Below are 20,343 nucleotides of genomic sequence, written 5' to 3'. Positions count from 1 at the left end.
CTGGAATTATATATATATTCCCATCTGTCCCATTTCCTGGAGAAGAACATGGGTACATTCATTCACCATGTATTTAAGTACCAGCCAGGCACACAGAATACCAAGATAAATAAATGCAATCCCTGTCCCAAGGGGATTCACAGCCTAGGTAAGGAAACAGATGCTTGACAAGACACGTTACAACAAAGCATTGAAGATATGAGCAAGGAACTGGAGAGCAGCAGAGGAGAGAGGGCAGAGTTTGCAGGAGGGAGGGACCACCAGCCCAAAGGATGACTCTGGGTGGTGCCATGTGGATCAGGATGGGCAACCTGTTTTAATAGGCACCCCCAAATCAAATCTCGGTCCCTTAATACCCCACAGTTCAATGTCAGTTGGGCATTGGTGGGAGGGAAGCTGAGCTCCACATAGTCTTCAGGGACCATGGCTGCTTCTCTCTCATGGCTCTATCACCCTGAGCCTCACTGCACCCTCTCCATCCAGCCAGTTAGAAGAGGGAATATGGGGGGTACTGGAGGATTTAGAAACCAGGCCTGGGAGTGTGGGCATCCCTCCTGTCCATACTCCACTGCCTGGGACAGTTACCAGTTCCATCTAACTCCCAGGGAGACTGTGAAACTCAGTGTCCATGAAGCAAGAGACATTCTAAACTGAAGGGGCTGCATACCAAAGCTGTAGAAGCAACGTAAGTTTAAAAAGAGGAAGAAAAATGGAAATGCACATGTTCAGAGTAAGTCTGATTTAGGGTGCTCAGAGATAAGCCAAAGTTCAGGTCAGAAGGGAAGATTGACACGGGGTCCCAACGGCCTCAGATTTGGACTTTACACTGTGGATAAATAGATCTACCAAAGAGATTTAAGCAGAGGAAGGGAAGATTCATTGTCAGAAGGTCACTGTGTGGCTAAGAGTGGACAATACGTTGGAAGGAGAGAGAAGCTGGAGGCAGGGAACTCAATCTAGAGGATGATAAGACTGAATGAGAGTCCACAGACAAGAAGTGGGTAGGAAAGGTGCCCTACACCCCCTAGGACAGAGTCTCTGAAATGAATAGCTCCTACTTTTTCAGCAGCGATGGCCCCTCTGAAGGAAGGACTCTTCCTGAGAGTTGGTTTGTCCTGTCTGCTTACTGGGGGGGAGTCTGTCCTGGCCCTTTGCCTCTAGCTGTTCAAAGGCCTGTTTTCTCTCCATGACTACAAACATACTAATACTTACCCTAAAGGTGCACGTGAAGAATCCCAAATGATTCTACCTCACTTAATCCCTACTGTCAAGATTAAGTGGCCTTAGAAAAATTGAGAAGAAACCTCAAACTTGGGAGTTGATAGCACCATCCTTCAGGATCACATCATCAAAAAGAAATATGCATGCCTCTGGAAAAAGTCTTCATGTCTCCAGAGAAGATTTATGCTCCCATGTAATAGGAAAGATTTTGTCCTCTTAAATAACTGTAATACCTGCTATCAGCACAAGACTATTCATCATTGTGACCACTCTCTATTGATGCCACACAGTTAGAAGGCCTGAAGCCTGGTCAGAAACAACAAAATCTGCATAAAGGAGTTGCTGCATAAAAGAGGTGGCCCCTTGAGGATTGTATGGAATGCTTCAAAACAGAGGGCAAGTGGTTGTGCTAGCGGGGGTGACAGTGGGGAGAGGAGGAGCAGCTGCAGAGAGGAGGACTGGCACATTGACATATGATTATCTCTCTCTACCCTGTGCCAGTCCCTGAATTCCTTCTTCAGCCACATGGATGGCTCCATCACAATTTGAAAATCCTAGATCCTAAACTCCTAGGAGACAAAGGTTTCCCCAGGTCACTGATTCTGTCCCTCAACCTCCAGTCAAACCAGATGGCCTCTATCCATGCCTTACCTGTGTCGGGGCTGTTGTAGCTAAGCTAGGTGTCTGAGGTATTGTGCCAGGGCCCCATCTGCCATCAGACTGGATTGATCTCCCAGCTGACAATGTTCCAAATTCTGTTTCTCATGGAGATACATGCAGATTGCAATACTGTCCCTGGAAAAATCCGGGGACATGCTCAAAGAAGCATAAATGGGAGCTTGGCAAGGGCCTCCACAGGAGAATGGGCAGTTTTGCTCATTTCCAGACAAACACCTGACTTGAACCTAAACTTGGATTTCAATTAAAAGGTCAATAATGTGTCCCCTCTTGCTCCTGGTTTGCATTCACTAGCTGGACCCACACCTCTAGTGATGGTCAGAACTGCTCTTTCTAAAGGAGAAGATGAGCAGGAAAAAACATGAGAGACCCTGAGTCTCAAAATCCCATTCATGAATGAATGGTCTCTAGTGAGGTCATCATGAACAGAGCCAAAGAGCAGGGTGTCCTATTCTACAGGGTATCTCCAGATCCCTAAGAGAAGAAAAAAGGGTCAGCCTTTTACTCAATCCTAAAAGTGTACATACATTGTAACTTAATTTCTATTAATTCTTCTGGACTTCTAAGAATTAGGCTTACATTATATTCATTCATCAGACTGACCAAGAATCTTCCCATCAAAAATCTTCAGAAGTCATCTGCTAGACAGATAAGTTTTGATAACAGAAATTTAAAGGTTTGTCCTCCCACCCACCCCCCAATATATATATTTGAATTCTGTAAGGTTCTTCATAGTTTTGCCTTATTTTACCAAGAAAGTAAGAACATTATGACATTTTTTAGTATTCTTAAGTGTCTAGACAGATGAGCTCTGGCTGCTCCCTAAGTCATGCTCTAAAAATTATTTATCAAGCCTGAGGTGGTTTTGACCCACAAACCCTAGGTCTTATTCTGAGGACTTTCATGTGCAGGAATGCAGCACACCAAGATCAGAGTCAAGTGCAAACAAAAACACAGGCCAAAACCACTGAATTCTTGTTGTTGCCCTGGGCCTGGCCTGTGCCTTTTGCTTGGGAGTGACCAGGTAAAGAGCCTTAATTATATGCTTGGCAATCTGGCTTTCAGGGGACAAGCCTTTGTTTACCTTCTCATTTCCAAGCTTCAAAGCAGTTGTTCCATCCATTATCTCCTGCCCGATAACTTGAGAGATGATAACGGTATCTAATGTCAGACCAGTTATTATGTTAACAGAATCCTAACAAACACAGAATACACCCATACACACAGACATGCACTCCCCCTGCACATACACCAAACACAGGGGCAAGGAGAAATGCTCTTTCATGTCAGAAATGTTCAGAGTTGGAGTCTTGTATTTATTAGTATCTGCTAAAGTCAACTGGGTCTGGCTAGAGTGGAAGATTGGTGTAGAATTTGCTCTACTCAAAAGAGGCAGGAAAAAAAGACACCTGCAACCCCCTGACGGAGGGCATCTGCTTGGCATGAGAAGTGGAGTCAGTGGTAGAAGGTCCTACCCTGCTTGACCCACGACTCCTTCTGCCCCTCTGCATTGACAAGAAAGTTAAGAGGTCGGTTGCCAAAAATCAGGCATAGACCCTGGTTTTCCATCAAAAAGATGTCAAGCTTTAACAAAAACTATAGAGCTTCTTTTTAAAATTAATTATTCTAAAGATATATATTACAGTAGAGTGTATTTCGGCATATTATACATACATAGAATATAACTTCCTATTTTGTGGTTGTACATGATATGGAGTTTCACCGGTCATGTATTCATATACGAACATAGGAAATTTATGTCCAGTTCATTCTCCTGTCTTTCCTATTCCCATCTCCCACTTCCCTTCATTCCCCTTTGTCTACTTCTCTAAACTTCTGTTCTTCCCTCCCCTCCTCTTACTGTGTGCTAGCTTCTGCATATCAGTTCAACCTTTGGTTTTGGGGGATTGGCTTATTTCACTTAGTATAATGGTCTCCAGATCCATCCATTTACCAGCAAAACTAAAGCCATTCTTTTTTATGACTGAATAATAGTGCATTATGTATATATACCCATTTTCTTTATCCGTACATCTGTTTCTTAAACCTGGTAGAAGGAATAAAATCATTTCTCTTAACTATAATTTCCATAATTCCTTAGTTGTCTTTTAATCCATTAAGTCATACCCCTTGATGGAATGAGCTGAGAGTACAGAAATGTGAGGTGAAAGACCCTCATCTCTATCTCCTAAAAAGATGCTAGGGCTTGGGGTTTGAGCAGCCCTCCTGGATTGCAGTGGAACTAATAGGAGTCTGAGAAACCCAGGCAGCCGACCTTCCAGGCTCCATTCAGTGACCAGTCTGCAATTTGCCTCTCCCAGTTTCCCTGTTTGTGGAATAAAGATGTCATATCAGACAACTGCAAAATCCTTCCAGCTCTGGGTTTTGTTTCTGCAGCTCTAAATTTATATACATTAGCTTTATCCCTAGGAGTCTGGATCAAGCCTGGATCATTCTAGTCTATCAGACCCGAGAAATTCAACCGATTCTATTATCCTGACATCCCCAGACTCTTGGAATTGTACTGGGTCTCCAGCAGGATGGTCTGCATCCTGAAAGCCAGCTTGTTTTTCCAAAGATCATGTGCACACCTATACATACACTGATCTCTCTGCACGGAAAGCCCAACCCTATCATCTGCCTTATGAACTGCTGCCTGCCTTCCAAACTCACCCTGGGCACCCCTCATCTTCTGCCTTTCTACTCCTCCTGCCCAGCAGTGTTTCATTCCTTCGTTAGTCCTCCCAGAACACCTATCCAATACCTGCAAACGAACACGTATTGTAATGACCTATTGTATCTATTTATTGATTTATCTCATACCATCTGCTGTGTTGTGTAGGGATTTTTGTTTTCCCAGCACCTACCCAGAGCCTGGTGCATAGGCAGTTAGCGAATACTGGTTGCAAAAGGGGTGGGAAATTGGAAGATAAGAATGAGGTCTTGGCTTGGAAGCCCTCAGAATCTCGCTGCTGGGAACAGATGACTTGGGCCTGCCTTGTCACCATGTTAGATCTAAAACCAGATTGGGCCAGTTCTGGCCCAGCAGAGGCTATCTAATGAAGCAGACCTGCAAATTAAATTTCCATCTTCTATTCCTTGTCAAGGTTTCTTTTCCCTTCTAGGGTGGGACGGGACTCTTCAACCGTGTTTTTCTTTGTGCACTCTTCTCTACTCCCCTTTCTTCAAATATGTCTGGGGAAGTGTTGGAAATGCTCTTCATTTTGTTCTGTCTCACGAAGGCCAGCTAGCCAGCTAAGAAGAGCTGTCAGGAAACGGTTAAGAGAGTACCAAGAATAAATTCCTAGTTGGTTCTTTAGGACTGGAAAGCTGAATACATTTAAGCCTTGAAAAGGTCAGTTCCCTTCAAAGGGGGCAGAGGTTTGATTTCATCCATTATGTGGTCTTCGCATAGTGCTCATTTCATTCACTGGCTTCGATGGAGACTTATGGAGTAAATGTTATCACAAGCTGAGACTTAATGAGATCTCAACTGTATCTCCTGGATGTAGTGGAAAGCAACCATTTTGTAATAAATAGAGAACAGCATCTAATTTGTAAATTCCTCTTTCCGTTGCTAAGTTTAATCAGATCAGTGAAACTGAAGGGAATTGTTGATAACCAAAAATTATTTTCCATGTCTTAATCTGGCCAGGAAATATTACTCCTAATGGAAATGGCATGTTGCTCTGGCAGTGGTCCGGGATGACATTTGTCATTAGACTAACCCAATTGTTGCATATTGAAAAATATGTTTAGACCATAATCTATTAAAAACCACACTGGAACTGAGGCCTCATATTACTTTGTTACTGGTGTCCCTTGTTCATAGAAGCAAAAACTTTCCAGTTAAAATATGCAGCCGTGGTCAGCCTATGTTTCAGCTTGACCCCAGTGAATCATCAAAGCAAGGCCAGGTGGGCCACCACGGAGCACAGATTATGGTCATAAATAACTTTTGCTGACATGGCAGAGGGCTGATTAAGAGAACCCACACTATCCCCGGGGGTCCTTGGTTTAGGTTAAGGTTAAAAGAAGAATTCAAGAGGCACAATAGGGAGGTTAATGCAGCTGTCTTTTTTTTTTTTTCTGGTTCTGCTACATATTTTTTCATGATCAACCAAAGTGAAAGATTTTTACAAATTGTCTTCTCACAAGCTATTAAAGCATTTCCAGGACAAGGACTATGTCATGGGTAAGTTGCTGTTAGCACATAGTAGGGACAGCATGAATAGTTCACTTTGAGAAAGCCAACAGTGATGAACACATCTGGGAAGACAGTGGCCCCAAAGGGAACATCACTAACTGTGGCATCATTAGAGGTTGGCCCTGAGACATATTTGTCATCACCAACAAGTTTCCAGACTCCCACTGACCTTTGAGATACAAAGCAGGTGATCCTGAGCTGCTCCTCTTTGATCCACATTTGCTTTTATATTGTCCAATAAATATACCGTGTCCAGGCATTGCACACACATGCATGCACACACACACATGCATGTACACATACACACTGAACATTGTTGTTGAAGATTATGCACAACAGCAACAATTAATTAAGCACCTCATTTTAGGAACACTATCTTTACTCCTCACTTAATCTTCTCAGATTGGTACCATTATTTCCATTTTTAGATTAGAAAAGCACAGCACAGTGACTCCCAACATCAAGTCTATCCACAAGACACTAATTTTTAAAAACCTATAAATAAATTGCAGAAAGATCAGTAGAGAGAGGGGTAAAGGGGGAGGGAGGGAGAAGGAGAAGTGCTCAGGACTCAATTAGAGCAAATTATATTCCACGCTTTTGTGATCATGTTAAAATGTATCTTAATGTTATGTATAACTAGAAGGAACCCATAAAAAAAGAAGGAAGAAAGAAAGAAAGGTAAGGTTTAGGTCATTTACCCAAGGCCAGATGACTAATAGAGGCTTCCACAAGCTCGCATGCAGGCACACCAAGTCTGCCTCCAGAATCTACTCTCAGTCTCTTTTCAGGTGGGAAAGAGGACAGGGTCACCCTGCAGAATGAGGAGGCTTGTGGTGGGAAAAGGAACAGTGAAAAGAAGCTCTAGAAAGGAAGTCAGGGGGTCTGGTTCCTAGTCCCAGTTAAGAACACAAACTAGCTCTTGACCTCAGACAACCCTTCCCTGACCTGTAAAAATAACACCTAAAGAATCTCTAGTTTTCTATAAATTTTGAACCTCCTCTTGGAGTTTCATCTAGGGAGAGGATGGCCTCATTTTTTTAAAAGCATTAGGTTTTTTTTTTGTTTGTTTATTTGTTTGTTTTGTTTTGTCTTGTTTTTAGTTGTAGATGGACACAATAGCTTTATTTTATTTATTGTTATGTGGTGCTGAGGTTTGCACCCAGTGCCCCCACATGCTAGGCATGCACTCTGCCACTGAGCTGCAGCCCCAGCCCCAGATGTCCTCATTTTGTAGACAGTAGCTCCTCTCCCCACCTTGGTAGAGCAGTAGATGGCTGCAGAAGGGGAAATGGCTGCTGCTTAGAAGCTGAGGACAGCTGCCCCAGCACACAGCAGCTGACTTCTATCTTGGAGACTCCTCCTCTTCTGCTCTTCTCTGAGAGCCAATACCCTGATCACTGTTGTCTTTGCCTTGAAAGTGTCAAAAGGAAGTTATCTCAGTGCTCAAATGCCCCAGAGGTTTCCTCTGCCTTTCCCCCCCCACCCCCCCCCCACCCCAAGCATCAGACTCCTCAACAACCTCTGCAGTTTGGAGTCTCGCTCCACCCTCTTGTCAAACACCCTCCATGGTAGCCACATGCCTTGCCATGTCACAAGAAACCCCTTTCATCTTGACGTATCTTCACTTTTTGGAAAAGACTTTGTCCTGGGAGCTGACACCTGCAGCTATTTAACTTCAGCACACAGGTCTAAAATGTCCGTGGGTGCATTGGCATCCTCCCAGTGGCGCTGTTAATTATCCTTGCATGGTTAATTACTCACGCTAATTGCTTTGCTGTCTCGGCTCTCCCTCCTGCCTCAAGTTTCCATTGGAGGTGGTGCTTTTCAAAGCTTTTCCCACCTCTTCTTCCTGGGTCCTCCCAGTCACCCTAGGAGCTGTAAAACAGCGCATCTTCCTTAACAGTGGGCGTGTCCTGAGGAGAAGACCAACTCTGCACTCCTGGCTCTGGAGTGAGGTACTAGCAGACCTCTTTGCTTGCCTCTCTTCTTGCCTGCCTCTCTTCTTCTCTGCCTTTCCACGCCCTGTCCCTGCAGCCCCTCTCTCCTCTGCACGGCTGACAACCATACTTGGTCACTCCCATCCACCAGGGGGGTCCATTCTCCCCTACTCACACACACAGTGTAATTGAGATCAGATAAAAAAAAAAAAAAACAGACATAGTGGTGTGCTCCTGTTGTCCCAGCTAGTCAGGAGACTGAAGCAGGACGATCACTTGAGCCCAGGAATTAGAGACCAGCCTGGGCAACACAGCAAGACCCTGTCTCTTTAAGGAAAAAAAAAGTCTCCTTTCTGCTTGCTCCAAACAAATAAGGCCAGTTTCCATTTTCGCCAAATATCCAGGTAGTTATCACCACTGCAATGCAGAAGGCAAAGGCAGAAGACTTGCTTGAGTCCACCCAGGGTACCCAGGCTCCGGCTGTAGAGCCAACCACACCACACCTGCACATTGTACTGACCACACAGCCGGCCTTTATGAATCCCCAGGCACCTCACCTGTATGCCCAAGCCAGCATCTCTGTGTCTTTTCCTTCCTGCTGGGGTTCCTGGACCCTGAGCCTGCAGCACCAATCCTTATCTAAGTCTCTGGAGGAAGAATAGCCAGGTTGGGCCTGCCCTTCAAAGGCATTTTTTTGATCATTAGCATTCCCACACCCTGCTGTGCCTTCAGGCCTTTTGCCTGTTGAAGACACTGGTCCCTGTTCTCAGGGTTTCAAACACCATTTCTGTCTTCTAAGGGAAGAACAATTGGCCCCTCCAGCAAGCTAGCTCCCCAGGGAAATCACAGGAGATTAGGGCAAAGAGGAAAAAGGATGAAGGGTGAGTGAGGCCTTTGATTCAGATTCAACCTTTAGCAGAAGAATCCAAAGGGAGAGTCTGGGCCAAAGAACCACAAGAGCAGCTCTGACCAGCCTGAAAACCCATCTCTCCTTCCATGTCGTGGGGTCAGTTTTCCCTTCTCTGTGTTTGGCTGAGCTGCTGCGAGCTTGGACAGCCGCTGCCCACCAGTAGCCACATCTCCACTCTTACCTGAAATAGCAGAGGAGGCAGGAAAGAGCTCGCACACCTCTCTGAAGGAACAGTGAATGAATGAACACTGCTGCCCTGGCCCTGTCTCAGACACACTCCTGCGTACCCCTCTCCAAGAGTGAAGAAGGGAAAACACGACAGCTGAATTTGGTGTGTGTGCACTGTGGTACTAGCCAGTGTCGTGCCCTGGCTCCTGGGCCTCCAGCCTGGACCATTTCCTACTGAGCCAACCAGGAGCTCAGCCTATGGCAGTCACCTCGAAGCACGTGCTCTATGAAATTTCAAATGGAAAGATAGCAGAGGAGAGGAGACCAGGCCAGGTGGAGTCAGCGAGGCAGGGCTTGGGTAGCCTGGACTCTTCGCTGACCTTGGGGAGTGAGTGTCAAAGGTGCAGTTGGCTCAGAAAACACCAAGAAGCAAAGAACAGAGAGGGTCTATGCAAGTCCCTGCCCAGTTTGGCTTATCCAAAGCCTCGGTTTCCCCATCTCCAGCTGTGTCCTCAGGTTATCGTGAGCACCAAATGAAACAATGCCATGCCATTGCTTCAATGCCACCTACTTCTGGATTTGTTTTGCAATGAGCAGAAAAAGAACTGTGTGTCTCCCAGAGCCCTAATGGGCATGGCACAAATAGTGAATGTCTTAGGAGAAAGTAAATCCCATGATGTTGTGTGAGTCAGAAAGGTTTCCTAAAGGCAGCAGGGCTGTGTGGGAAAGAAGGGTGTTGTGAATGTGGAGGAGCAAAAGGGGTTTCAAGAGCGCGCAGAGGGCAAAGACTCTTAGGAGGTGCACGGCCCCTAGCAAGCACGCTGCAGGTGTTTGGCTGTCCATCAAACGGTGTCAGAGCAGGCTGAGCTGCGCATGGCATAGTCTGCAAGCAGAGAGTACAGGGCCCGGTGCCTGGATCAAAAGGCAAATGCTGAAAGATGGAAAAATGAAACCAGATGGATAGAGTGAGGCCACATGACAAAGAGCCTTGGGAGGCAGCCTAAAGATTCTTCATGGCAGGTGACAATGAAGTGATTGATGAAGTCACTTTTCTCTTTGTGCCCATCGCCACGTCTCTGCTTCCCCTCAAATAATCAACAACTTGGTGTTTCAACAAAGCATGGCGCACCTTTCTTGTAAGGCTCAATTTATTTTTTCTCAGGCAAAAGAAATCTTAGGAATCTCCCCTCAAGCCCCCCAGCAGATGTGGATCCAGGCTTTGCTGGAAAAACCTCAATAATGAGCACTACCTCACTTCTCCTGGCAGCAGGGCCATGTGGGAAATGTTACTGTCATTAGGGCAAAATTCTCCCCCAGGTCTCCTGCCTGGTGCATTTGCCTTGTGGCAGGTGCTGTCTTCCTCCCGTGGGAGGAGACTTCAGATAGGGGAAGAGGGTGATGAGGCCTCCTAGCATAGCTTTTCTAAATTCAACCTGTCAGCTTTCTTCCCCTGTTATCTGTAAGTCATAGAACATGGTCCTTCACCATCCGAGATCTCCCTTTGGCTGCTGCCACCTTTAAGTGTGGTCCTGAGCCCTGAGCCTCTGTCTTAATCCTGACTGGTCCAGAGGAGAGAGAAACTTGGCCTCCCTGGTTCTTTGTCCCACACAAAGAAATGCTGCTTGGTGAATGATATGGGCAATTACAGTAGCCAGACAGACCAAGGCCACCATCCACAGCCCCCAAGGAGGACAAAACAACCGCAGAAGTCCAGCAAGTTGGGAGATTAATTAAAGGATTTACCCAGAAGGGGGCAGGCTGATTGATACTCTGACAGCTGCCCTTAAACTCATTCATGAAATTATGGAACTGAAGAGGCACCATGGGGTTGGGATGGGAACTAAAATGACTCATTTCACATAAATGCCATTAATGGAGGCAGCCTAGAAATTTAAGGCAGCAATTTACTTGCTTGCTGAATGGAAAGACAAGTCTCAGACCCTTCTGGAGAAGTATTGCTCCTGGCTCAAGATGGCTCACCCTCTGTGGGTCCCTGCATCCTTCAGGGTAGTGCTGGGCCCCTGTGGCAACTCCTTGCAGGAAATCTGACCTGGATCAAAATTATCCTGAGTAGCAGAAAGCAGTGAAGGGGGAGACAGAACCCAGAGAAGAAAAACTGAGAGTGAATCATGAGCTCTATAAAACTGCCGTAAACAAAGAAAGGGTACAAAGTTCAGAGCTTATCCACAACGGAACTTTTGGATTCCAGACAAGGAGGAAGCACAGGGTCTGTGCTGGGGTATAATGCCTTTCTGACCAAGATGGGCTTTCAGCCTCTCTGTGAAGTGAGTCATTGGCACATGAAAAGGGGAGGCAGCACTGGATGGCAGGAAGAGGTTGTCTACCCGTGTCTCTAGGCAATTCACTGACCCTCTCTGGGCTTTAACATTCTTACCTATACAACGAAAGGCTGGCCTACCATCTTACAGACCTCTTCTGAGTCTGTGCTGCAGGTCTGAGTAAGAGCTGCACTTTTTATTGGGGAAACTGAAACACAGAAGTAAGAAGTATCAAGACTACATAGCTCCAAAATGGAAGAGAGAGGATTCAAACTCACACCATGTAGCTCAGAGTCCATGCTCCTAAGTATGCTGCTCTGCTTCCTGCTCTCCCTGTCTTCCCAGGATTGTTCGCAGGGAGGCCCTGGGCAGGAGGGTTAAATAAGGACATCTTTCCAGGACTGCCACTCCACTCTCTGCCCTTCTCCTCTTAGTGACCCAAGCACATTCTCAGGTCTCTTTCATTCCTTCTATCTCTTGTGTGATTAGGAAAGGGCTTTATAAATTCATCTAATAGGTACAGGGACCGAGAGGATAGACTTGGCATCAGGTCTACCTGGGTGCAAATCCTGGATCTTGTCAGCTGCTTGTTTTAAATAAGTGACTGAATTCTCCAAGCCTCAATTTCATCATCATAAAATTGGCACATATAACATGTCCCTCATGGGGTTAAGTCAGTTAATGTATGTAAATTACATGAAAGGTCGCTGGAAAATGGAGTGAATGATCAAAAACAAAACTACTATTAATATGAATAATATTGTTATTAAGGTAGAAATGACTGATAATGCTGTTGTAATACTCTGAGGAGACAAGATTTTAAAATGACTGGGCTGGACTGGAGAGGGATTAGGGACACACATCATCCTGTGGGTGACCATCTGCTAAACCTTGGGAGCTAGAATAATATCCCCTCTCCAATCTAAAAGTGGTAATATGCCTAAAGAATTGGGCTTCTAAAGGAGTCCTGAACAGAAAGGCCACCACAGCCCATGACCAGAAGATCCCTGTCTCGTCCCCAATGGTTGCAGGTGAGGTGTGCTTTCCCTTTAGGCTGCCTGACTCCCCCGATGCGTTCCGATGTCCTGAGCGCCTGCACGTGTTCCACGCGGCCCTGTCACCCTTAGTGAAGATGGGTAGGGAAAAGAAGGTGAGGGATGTGCCAGAGCCCAGAAGTCTGTTGGATGCCGCCCAACTCATCCCTGGCTCTTCTCACCTCTCCTCGAGTTCCCTCAGCCCCCTGGATTAACGGAAGTGGCCTGACCCCGTGGGACCATAATGGTGGAGAGAAATTTTCTGCTTGGGAGCACTGGATGTTTACGGCCTGCTGAGTTCACAACGACCCTTGTTTTCTTCTTTGGATTATGGCTGCAGATCAAGGGCAGGCATTTATGCCTCCTCCCAGTTTATAGCAGTAATAATGATTATTACACTGGCACATCATGCTTATATTGTGCCTTTTTAATAAGGCCACTTTGTTTGGCTTCTTAATATTTAATCCTGTTTTATATTTACTTTCTGATGGCTTAAAATCAACCCAGTTTTAATTGCTTATGTGGAGGAGGCCAAGCTGGGCTGGGCTGACAGGAAGTTGTTGAGAAGGTTCTGGAAGCAGGTGGTACCTTTCTCTGTGACCTTTCCACCCAGGCAGACTTTTGTGCCTGGGTACCCCTTTGTTCTCTCTCTCTTCTTTTTCTCTCTCACTGTCTCTTTCCTATTTTTTCACAATCTAGTTTTCTCCTCTCTCTCTCTCTCTCTCTCTCTCTCTCTCTCTCTCTTTCTCTCTCTCTCATGTTCCCTCAGAAGAGACCTTCCTCATCTAGCTTGGTTCAGTCAGGCAAGCGCAAAGAAAATGAGACCCCAAATTACGCTATTCATCAAAGCTTAGGAGCTATTGAGAGTCAGGGGCAAGAAAAGAACCATTGTGGTACTTCCGTGACTCACAGCACCAGGGAGATACCTGAGATTTCTAAGATTCTGGGGTGGTCAAAACCCATGAAGGGCTCCTTCACTATCACCGTCACTGTGGCCATCTTTTTGATCTATCACACTGAAGAAAAATAGTGAGGAATAATTTCCCATGCTGTTTTTTCTGCAAGGGAAAAGTCAATCAGAAGGAACATGTCTTAGGTCCTCCCAAAAGAGCAGTAACTACCATCGGAATGTCTGATTCCACTTGCCATGGGGTAAGGCAGCCCTGTTGTAGTACCTGCGTCACCAGTTCTTGTCAATCATTCACCCCTTGGACATGGACTTGAGCAAAACTATTCCAGAGGCTGCCTAACATGACCAGGAGAGCCCTGGACTCTAGATCTAACCTTAAGCACCCAACTTCAAGTTGGTGGTGAATGAGAATAATGACATATGCCCTCCTGCTCCAGGAGGACCGCTCTCGCAGGGTCCTCACTAGAACCGAGGGTCCTGTTAAACTGGATGAGTTAGGGGGAGTTAGATAAAGTTGCAGGCAGGGTTTGAGGAAGTCAGAGAGGGTTTTAAACTGGATGAGTTAGGGGGGTTAGATAAAGTTCCAGGCAGGGTTTGAGGAAGTCAGAGAGGGACAGTGCAGCACCCTGTTGTAGCAACTATGGAAGCTGTTATACCACTACAGGCCTAAAGGTCCAAAGAGAGGGAGCATTTTTCAGAGTCAGAAGGCAGCTTTGTGACCGGACTCATGGCCTTTGGCAGCAAGATGCAGCCAATCTACGCCAGCCCTGCATGCAGGAGCCAGGGGTGAGTGCCCAACATCCCTTTCTCAGGCCCACCCATTGGCCAACCCAGCAGGAGGCCCAGTGAAGGAGGATTCCTTGATACAGTTTACAGAGGTCAAATACAGGGTACAGGGCCTGGTTTGGAAGGATGGAGAACAATATAAGACATATAGGGAACATATTAAAATTCCATGGAGGTGTAAGGTGTTGTGACTCTAGTTCCTCAGGATCAGAAAAGGAGTCCACAGAATTCTAAGGTAGTCTGTGGCCTTGAGAAAGTTAAAGTTCAGTCAGGGAGACAAACTTAATAATGTGATATAAAACAAACTTTAAGAAAATTTAAATTTAGTTTTAATATTAAATGTTTAATATTAAAATGTTTATATACTAGCCATTTTATAAATTTCTTTTTATAAATATTATTCCACTTAACCCTTACCCAAAGCTCTTGGAGTAAATAATATCATTGTCTCCTTTTTATAGAAGAGAGAACTTGGGTTCAGAAAGGTTAAGTCACTTACCCAGTCACTTGGCTGGGAGAGACTGGATCTAAAACTTGATTCCAGGTTTTTCCTTAAACTTCTCAGATGCCCAAGAATGGGTTCTAATTGGAATAAGATATATCCCATGCCTATGTAATTTTATCAAAATGGCTTCTGCTGTCATGTGTAACTAAAAAAAAAAAGTAAATAAAAAAATAAAAATTCTCAGATCCCAGTGTTTCAGGAGATCAGAAGAGGGGACTTAGTGGGCAATGGAGGGTTCTAGAAGCTGCCACAGCCTAGAACTGGGCCTTCAGGAACAGATGAGATTTGAGTGGATCAGGGATTAGCCAACTCTTTCTATAAAGGGTCAGGCAGGAAACATTTTTAGGCTTTTCAGTTCCCACAGTTTCAGTTCTTTCCTGCAGCTCTGCAGCTCTGGTCTGTAGGATGGAAGTTTGCTGACTCCTGCTAGGTGAGAGGAGGGGGTCAGGCACTCCAGGGAGAAGACATGGTATATGACACCATGTGAACAAAAGCCCAGAGTTGGAATAAAGATGGCACAGTCAAGGGACAATGAGGAGTGCAGCCTGACTTGGCTGGAGAGTTTCTGCAGGAAGCAACAGGAAATGCAGGTGGAGAGATAACACTTTAGTCCCCTGGGGCTGCCTAATACAGTGCCACAGACTTCAGCCACAGACAACGATTTTCTCACAGTCCTGGACCAGAAGTCCGAGATCAAGGTGCAAGTGAGGTTGGTTCCTCATGAGTCGTGAGGCAAGGATCAGTTCTAGGCCTGTGCTCTTGGCTTAAAGATGGCTGTCTTCTCCCGAGTCTTCATGAGGTCTTCCCCTAGGTATGTGTCTGTGTCCAAATTTCTTCTTATAAGGATGCCAATTAGATTAGATTAGAGCCAACTCTTGTGACCTCAGTATAGTTTATTTTTTTAAGACCCTATCTCCAAATATAGTCACATTACGAGGTACAGGGCTTTAGGATGTGTAAATTCTGGGAGACATAATTCAACCTATAACAGACAGGATGGCCAAACTGTAGAGAGTTTGGGATTCCAGATTACAGTGAGGCAGGAAATTGGATTTCTTTTGCTTGGTTATAATTCTGATTAGTACTTTGAGAAAACAAATACTAGTTAATATTCATATCATAAAAGGGGCATCTGGCCAAGTCAACAACAGGCCAGGTTCCATCAGAAGAGCATGGGAGCCTCGGCAATAGGGTCCCAGAAGGCTGGCTGTCCCAGGACTCAGCCTTTGGCTCCTTATAGCATCCACCACACACCACGGATGTTCAGGTTGGGTGAGAAACGCCTTCAGCTCCTTCAGCTTCCACTCCAGCTGCTGCTAGGGGTGCCTGGTCCTGATGCCTCAACCCCTTCCCAACAGGGGAGCTAAAAGGTGGACAGTGGTGGATGTTCTCTGAGCTTGGGTAACAGGCTACCAGCTGTTGTGCATAAGGAAAACTGGGCATTTCTCTTAGCGAATGTCCAGCTATTCCTACCAGCTGCCACATAAGGTCTTCCCAATGCCCCATCCGTGGGACAAAGTGAAAGCTATTTTGGGCAACTAAAATTTTCAGAGCAATGCCTGTTTCACCACCTCTCCTCAAATTCATCCCTCCTTTTCCCACATGGAATTTTGCTGTGATGCCTCTCCAGGAGTCAGGATCCAGAAAGACAGGGCAGGCCCAGATTTCAGATGCCGATGGTTCTCCACATATCTCCCCCCAGCTTCCAGGATGGGAAGGAAGGGAGAAAGGGAGAGAAAAGGGAGGATTGCCTAGATTTTGTTTGCTATTTCCTTTGTGATTTACTGCCAGGTAACCTTAGTGACTTTTTTCTTCTTTATCAAAATACAAATTGCTCTGACTCTCAAAACGCTTACTAAAACCCCTTCCAGAGTCATTTTTTATTCACACGGATGGGTTTGGTCATTTTGGACACACACCTTATGTCATGTGGTCATCATGGGGGCTAAGTGAGACCTGATTCCTTTTTAAGGAAAATATGAGGGTTGATGTCCTGGCCCAGCCTGGAGCAGAGCCACCACGAGGAGATTTATTTTAGGTGATTGAAGGAGTTGTCCAGAGTCAGTCATTAGTTTTGCAGAGAGTTCAGTTCCTACAGGGGAAAATAACGGTGGTGTGTTGTAAGCCTCTTTCTCTGGTGACCACAGTTGCAGACAGCCAGGCCAACTGTGCTGCCTAAACGGCACCTGGTGTTTCATGGGAGATTCCCTCAATCAGGTGTATAAACCCTCGGGAATTACAAACCCAGACATACCAAGGAATGCCAAACCTGACCCTGCCTAGAGCTAATGCCCCTCCCCCAAATCACAGGGTGATCTGTGTGGTTTCCAGTGTCAGGAGATCAACATGCACACAACTGTTTTCCAAGCAGACCAGGGAGAGACGATAGCTGTGCACCCCTATTTCTATACAAATAGCCTTACTAAGCACCACTTAAGCAGGAGTGGCCACCAAAAGTAGATGTTTCAGGGAGAGGGAGAGAACGATTAATTCAAGGATGTAATCAATTATGGGCAAGATGGAGTTTCTGTTGGGCAACTAGAAAAGCTGAGGCAGGAGGATCCCTTGAGTCCAGGCGTTTGGGGTCAGCCTGGGCAACATAGAAAAACCTTATTTGTTAAATGAAAAGGAAAGAAAGAAAAAGAAAAAAGATGGAGTCTATACATCTCTTTTAGCCATTGACGATATTACTAAAAGTGCAGTGTTGAGAAGCCAAGGGACAGGACAGCTCAGAAACCCACATTTGGTCCATAGTACCTGGTACCAGTGAAATAAGAAAGTCAGAAAACAATCTTTCTCTTTGCTTCTCTTTCTCAGCATTTTCCTTCCAAAATCTGATGTGTTTTACAGAGGTGTGTTACCCTGACATTGCCTGCTGATGATCAGACAGTCAAGCTTCATTTCCAAAGGCATTAGAGTAGGTAGTCTTTAGGGAAAAGGTGCCCCAGGGCACCTGAATTATTTACCGTCTTTCTGTCTCATCAGTTGAGTGGCCAAAGGAGGAGTCTGGCTTTTCATTTCATCCATAGGATAAATAGCCAGCATTTATGATCCCAAACTTTCAACAGTTTGGCCGTTCAGTTTCCTCTAAGTTCCCCTTCATATCAGCTATGATGTTGCTATCTAACCCCTTACTATTAGAACCACAAACTCTGTCTTCATCCGTGTGGTTCCCCCAGGTGTTCATGGGACTCAGCACTAATATACTGCTCTTCCCAGGGATGTTCATTTCAGCAGGAACCTTGAAAAGAATGACTTGACCCAAGAAGCAGATTTAATGGAGACACCACACCGAGGGCATCAGGGAAATGAGTGAGAGGGTCTTCAGATCACTAGGCACATAGGCAGCTGCAGCTCTGCCCACAGGAAAGACCAGCCACGGCCAAATTCACTTGTATGCTAAATGGTGGTGTATGTATCCGCCTCTTCCTTTGGCTTTAAAAATTACCATGCAGTTATTTCTTAAAAGGAGCAAGAGGAGGTACTCTTGATGTCAAAGCCAAACACTTGACAGTGCCTCTGTTCAAGAGGTCTCAAGGTGTCCTGGCCTCCATCACTGACTAGAACTCCTGTCCCTGCAGAAAAACCACACTTTCACACCTCCAGACAGAAGACTCTTCGTTGTGAGATGCTTCCTTGAGTGCCTGTCTTCATTCTAAATTGAGGCATGCTGCTCTCTAGAAGGGAAGCCTGAACCGAGTCATTCATATCCACTTTTGACTCTTGGTGCTTTTTCCATATATTTTATTAAAAAAAGAAATATTTTTAAATATTTTTAATTTGTTATAATTAGTTATGCATGACAGTAGAGTGCATAACACATCATACGTAAATGGAGTATAGCTTCCCATTCTTCTGGTTGTACACAATGTAGAGTTATGCAGGTCATGTAATCATATATGTACAAAGGGTAATAATGCATATAGGACTTTTAAAAAGGAAGAAACAGTACTGTACTGATTGTGAAGTTTCTGTTTTTTCCTCATTTTCTGTTTTAAAAACAAGTGTATTTAAGTCATGGCCCTTTACATCAGTTAAAATAAGTCCCACCCCTTCCTAACATGAGCCAATCTTCAGAATTTCCACTAACAAGTCACGTTCAAGGAAGTTCACTACACATAATCTGAGTTTCAGAAAATGATGGAAGAGAGAAAAAAAGAGAGCCCTAAAACTTGGACTGATCTGCAGATCTTTCCTTGGGGCTTCAGGGTACCCCTACCCTTCCCACCTCCATTTGCTGCTGCTCCTCATTAATAAACTGGGATTATGCTGCATCCATCACTGTTCCTAACACCCTTCTCTGTGGCCTCTCTAAGGTGCCATTGCTTCTAGTTTTATTGGATGAAGTGGGGAAAATCTCTTTCTGAGGAATCCAGCTAAAGGCCATCCAGAACTCAAGGCCACTGCAGAATGCAGAACACCCCCTTCCTTTGCAGCACAGTGTCTTGACACCTCCTTCCACTGCCTCTTCTTCATCTATAGCCCAGACCCAGTAGGAACAAGGGTACAGAATTCTTCTCCCTTATTTCCAATCTTCCTCAAAACCCACCCACCCACAGGCAGCTTCACATCTGCTGTGCCTGTTTCAGTTGATTAAAAGTAGATACAGTGCCAGAGAGGGCAGCGCCATTGCACCTTGGCCTTTCCCTGGAATTTGCCTCTTTCTCCCCAACAGCAGCTCCCTGGCAGCGCTTGCGCAGAATAACTCAGCACTGAGACTGTCCAAAGGCACAAGGAAAATGGCGGGAGATTTGCCATCACCATTGCCAGAAAGACCCATGTGTGGCTTTGTTCATTTCTTAAGCTCCCAGTTTGGCTTCAGCATTGGACAGTTGCGTTACCCGCATACCTCCTTATTACTGTAGTAATCAGTTATATACTCTTACTTGGAATTAACATGATGAGTACTTCTCCACTCAACTCCACTCATGCCATCACAATAACTATGCTAAAAATCAACAGCAGAAGAAATTCCTAGAAGAGGCCATACCAGGGTTAAGAGATATTCTTAGTAGTGAAGTAAACCAAATCTTCTTTCTTGAAGCCAAAGAACTTCACACCAAAAACTGAGTTGTGCATAAACATGCTAACACCAAGCATTATAAGTTTTTGACAAAATAATTTTGACCATAATTATATAATTTTCTCTTTTAATGACCAGTATTGAGATGTAAAAAAAATGAAAATCATTCTTCCCTTAGGTAAAGTTCCATTAATATTGTAAATGTCTTCAAATATTAGTTCCTAATAGAATAAATAAAATACTGCATTACCCTATGGCAGACTTTTAAAAATAAATAAAAGTAGATACAAAAGATAGTTTAGCTATTCTATATTAAAGCAGACTCTCTGATTATCTCCCTTTAAAAGAAAACAAAAAATGAAATGTATTGCCCATTCAAAAGGAGTATAAAATGGGGCTGGGATGTAGCTCAGTAGCAAAGTATTTGCCTCATATTCACAAGCTCTGGGTTCGATCCCCAGATCCAAAAAAAAAGAAAGAAAGAAAGAAAGAAAGAAAGAAAGAAAGAAAGAAAGAAAGAAAGAAAGAAAGAAAAGTGTATAAAATGAATATATTGCTCAAAGAATAATAAAAATAAAATTTGTGAAAAGAAATATAAGCAAATACATATATGTTTTTGGATGGGATCGGAGTAAGTCAATTGATGATCTTCACTGAAGAGAACACGATGACTTAACTGGAT

General features: G+C 44.8%; 1 protein-coding gene and 1 pseudogene across 24 annotated transcripts in view; both read left to right on the top strand.

Annotated features, from left to right (window-relative positions):
* The window catches only part of Cacna1c (calcium voltage-gated channel subunit alpha1 C), a 697,711-nt gene that overhangs the window by 539,599 nt on the left and 137,769 nt on the right, over window positions 1–20,343 (top strand). The window lies entirely within an intron of this gene.
* On the top strand, window positions 19,378–19,708 carry LOC113198398 (phosphatidylinositol N-acetylglucosaminyltransferase subunit P pseudogene; annotated as a pseudogene).

Source organism: Urocitellus parryii, chromosome 5, assembly GCF_045843805.1.
Source record: "Urocitellus parryii isolate mUroPar1 chromosome 5, mUroPar1.hap1, whole genome shotgun sequence".
NCBI classification, from domain to species: Eukaryota; Metazoa; Chordata; class Mammalia; order Rodentia; family Sciuridae; genus Urocitellus; species Urocitellus parryii.
This window is presented reverse-complemented; position numbering and strand designations above follow the sequence as displayed.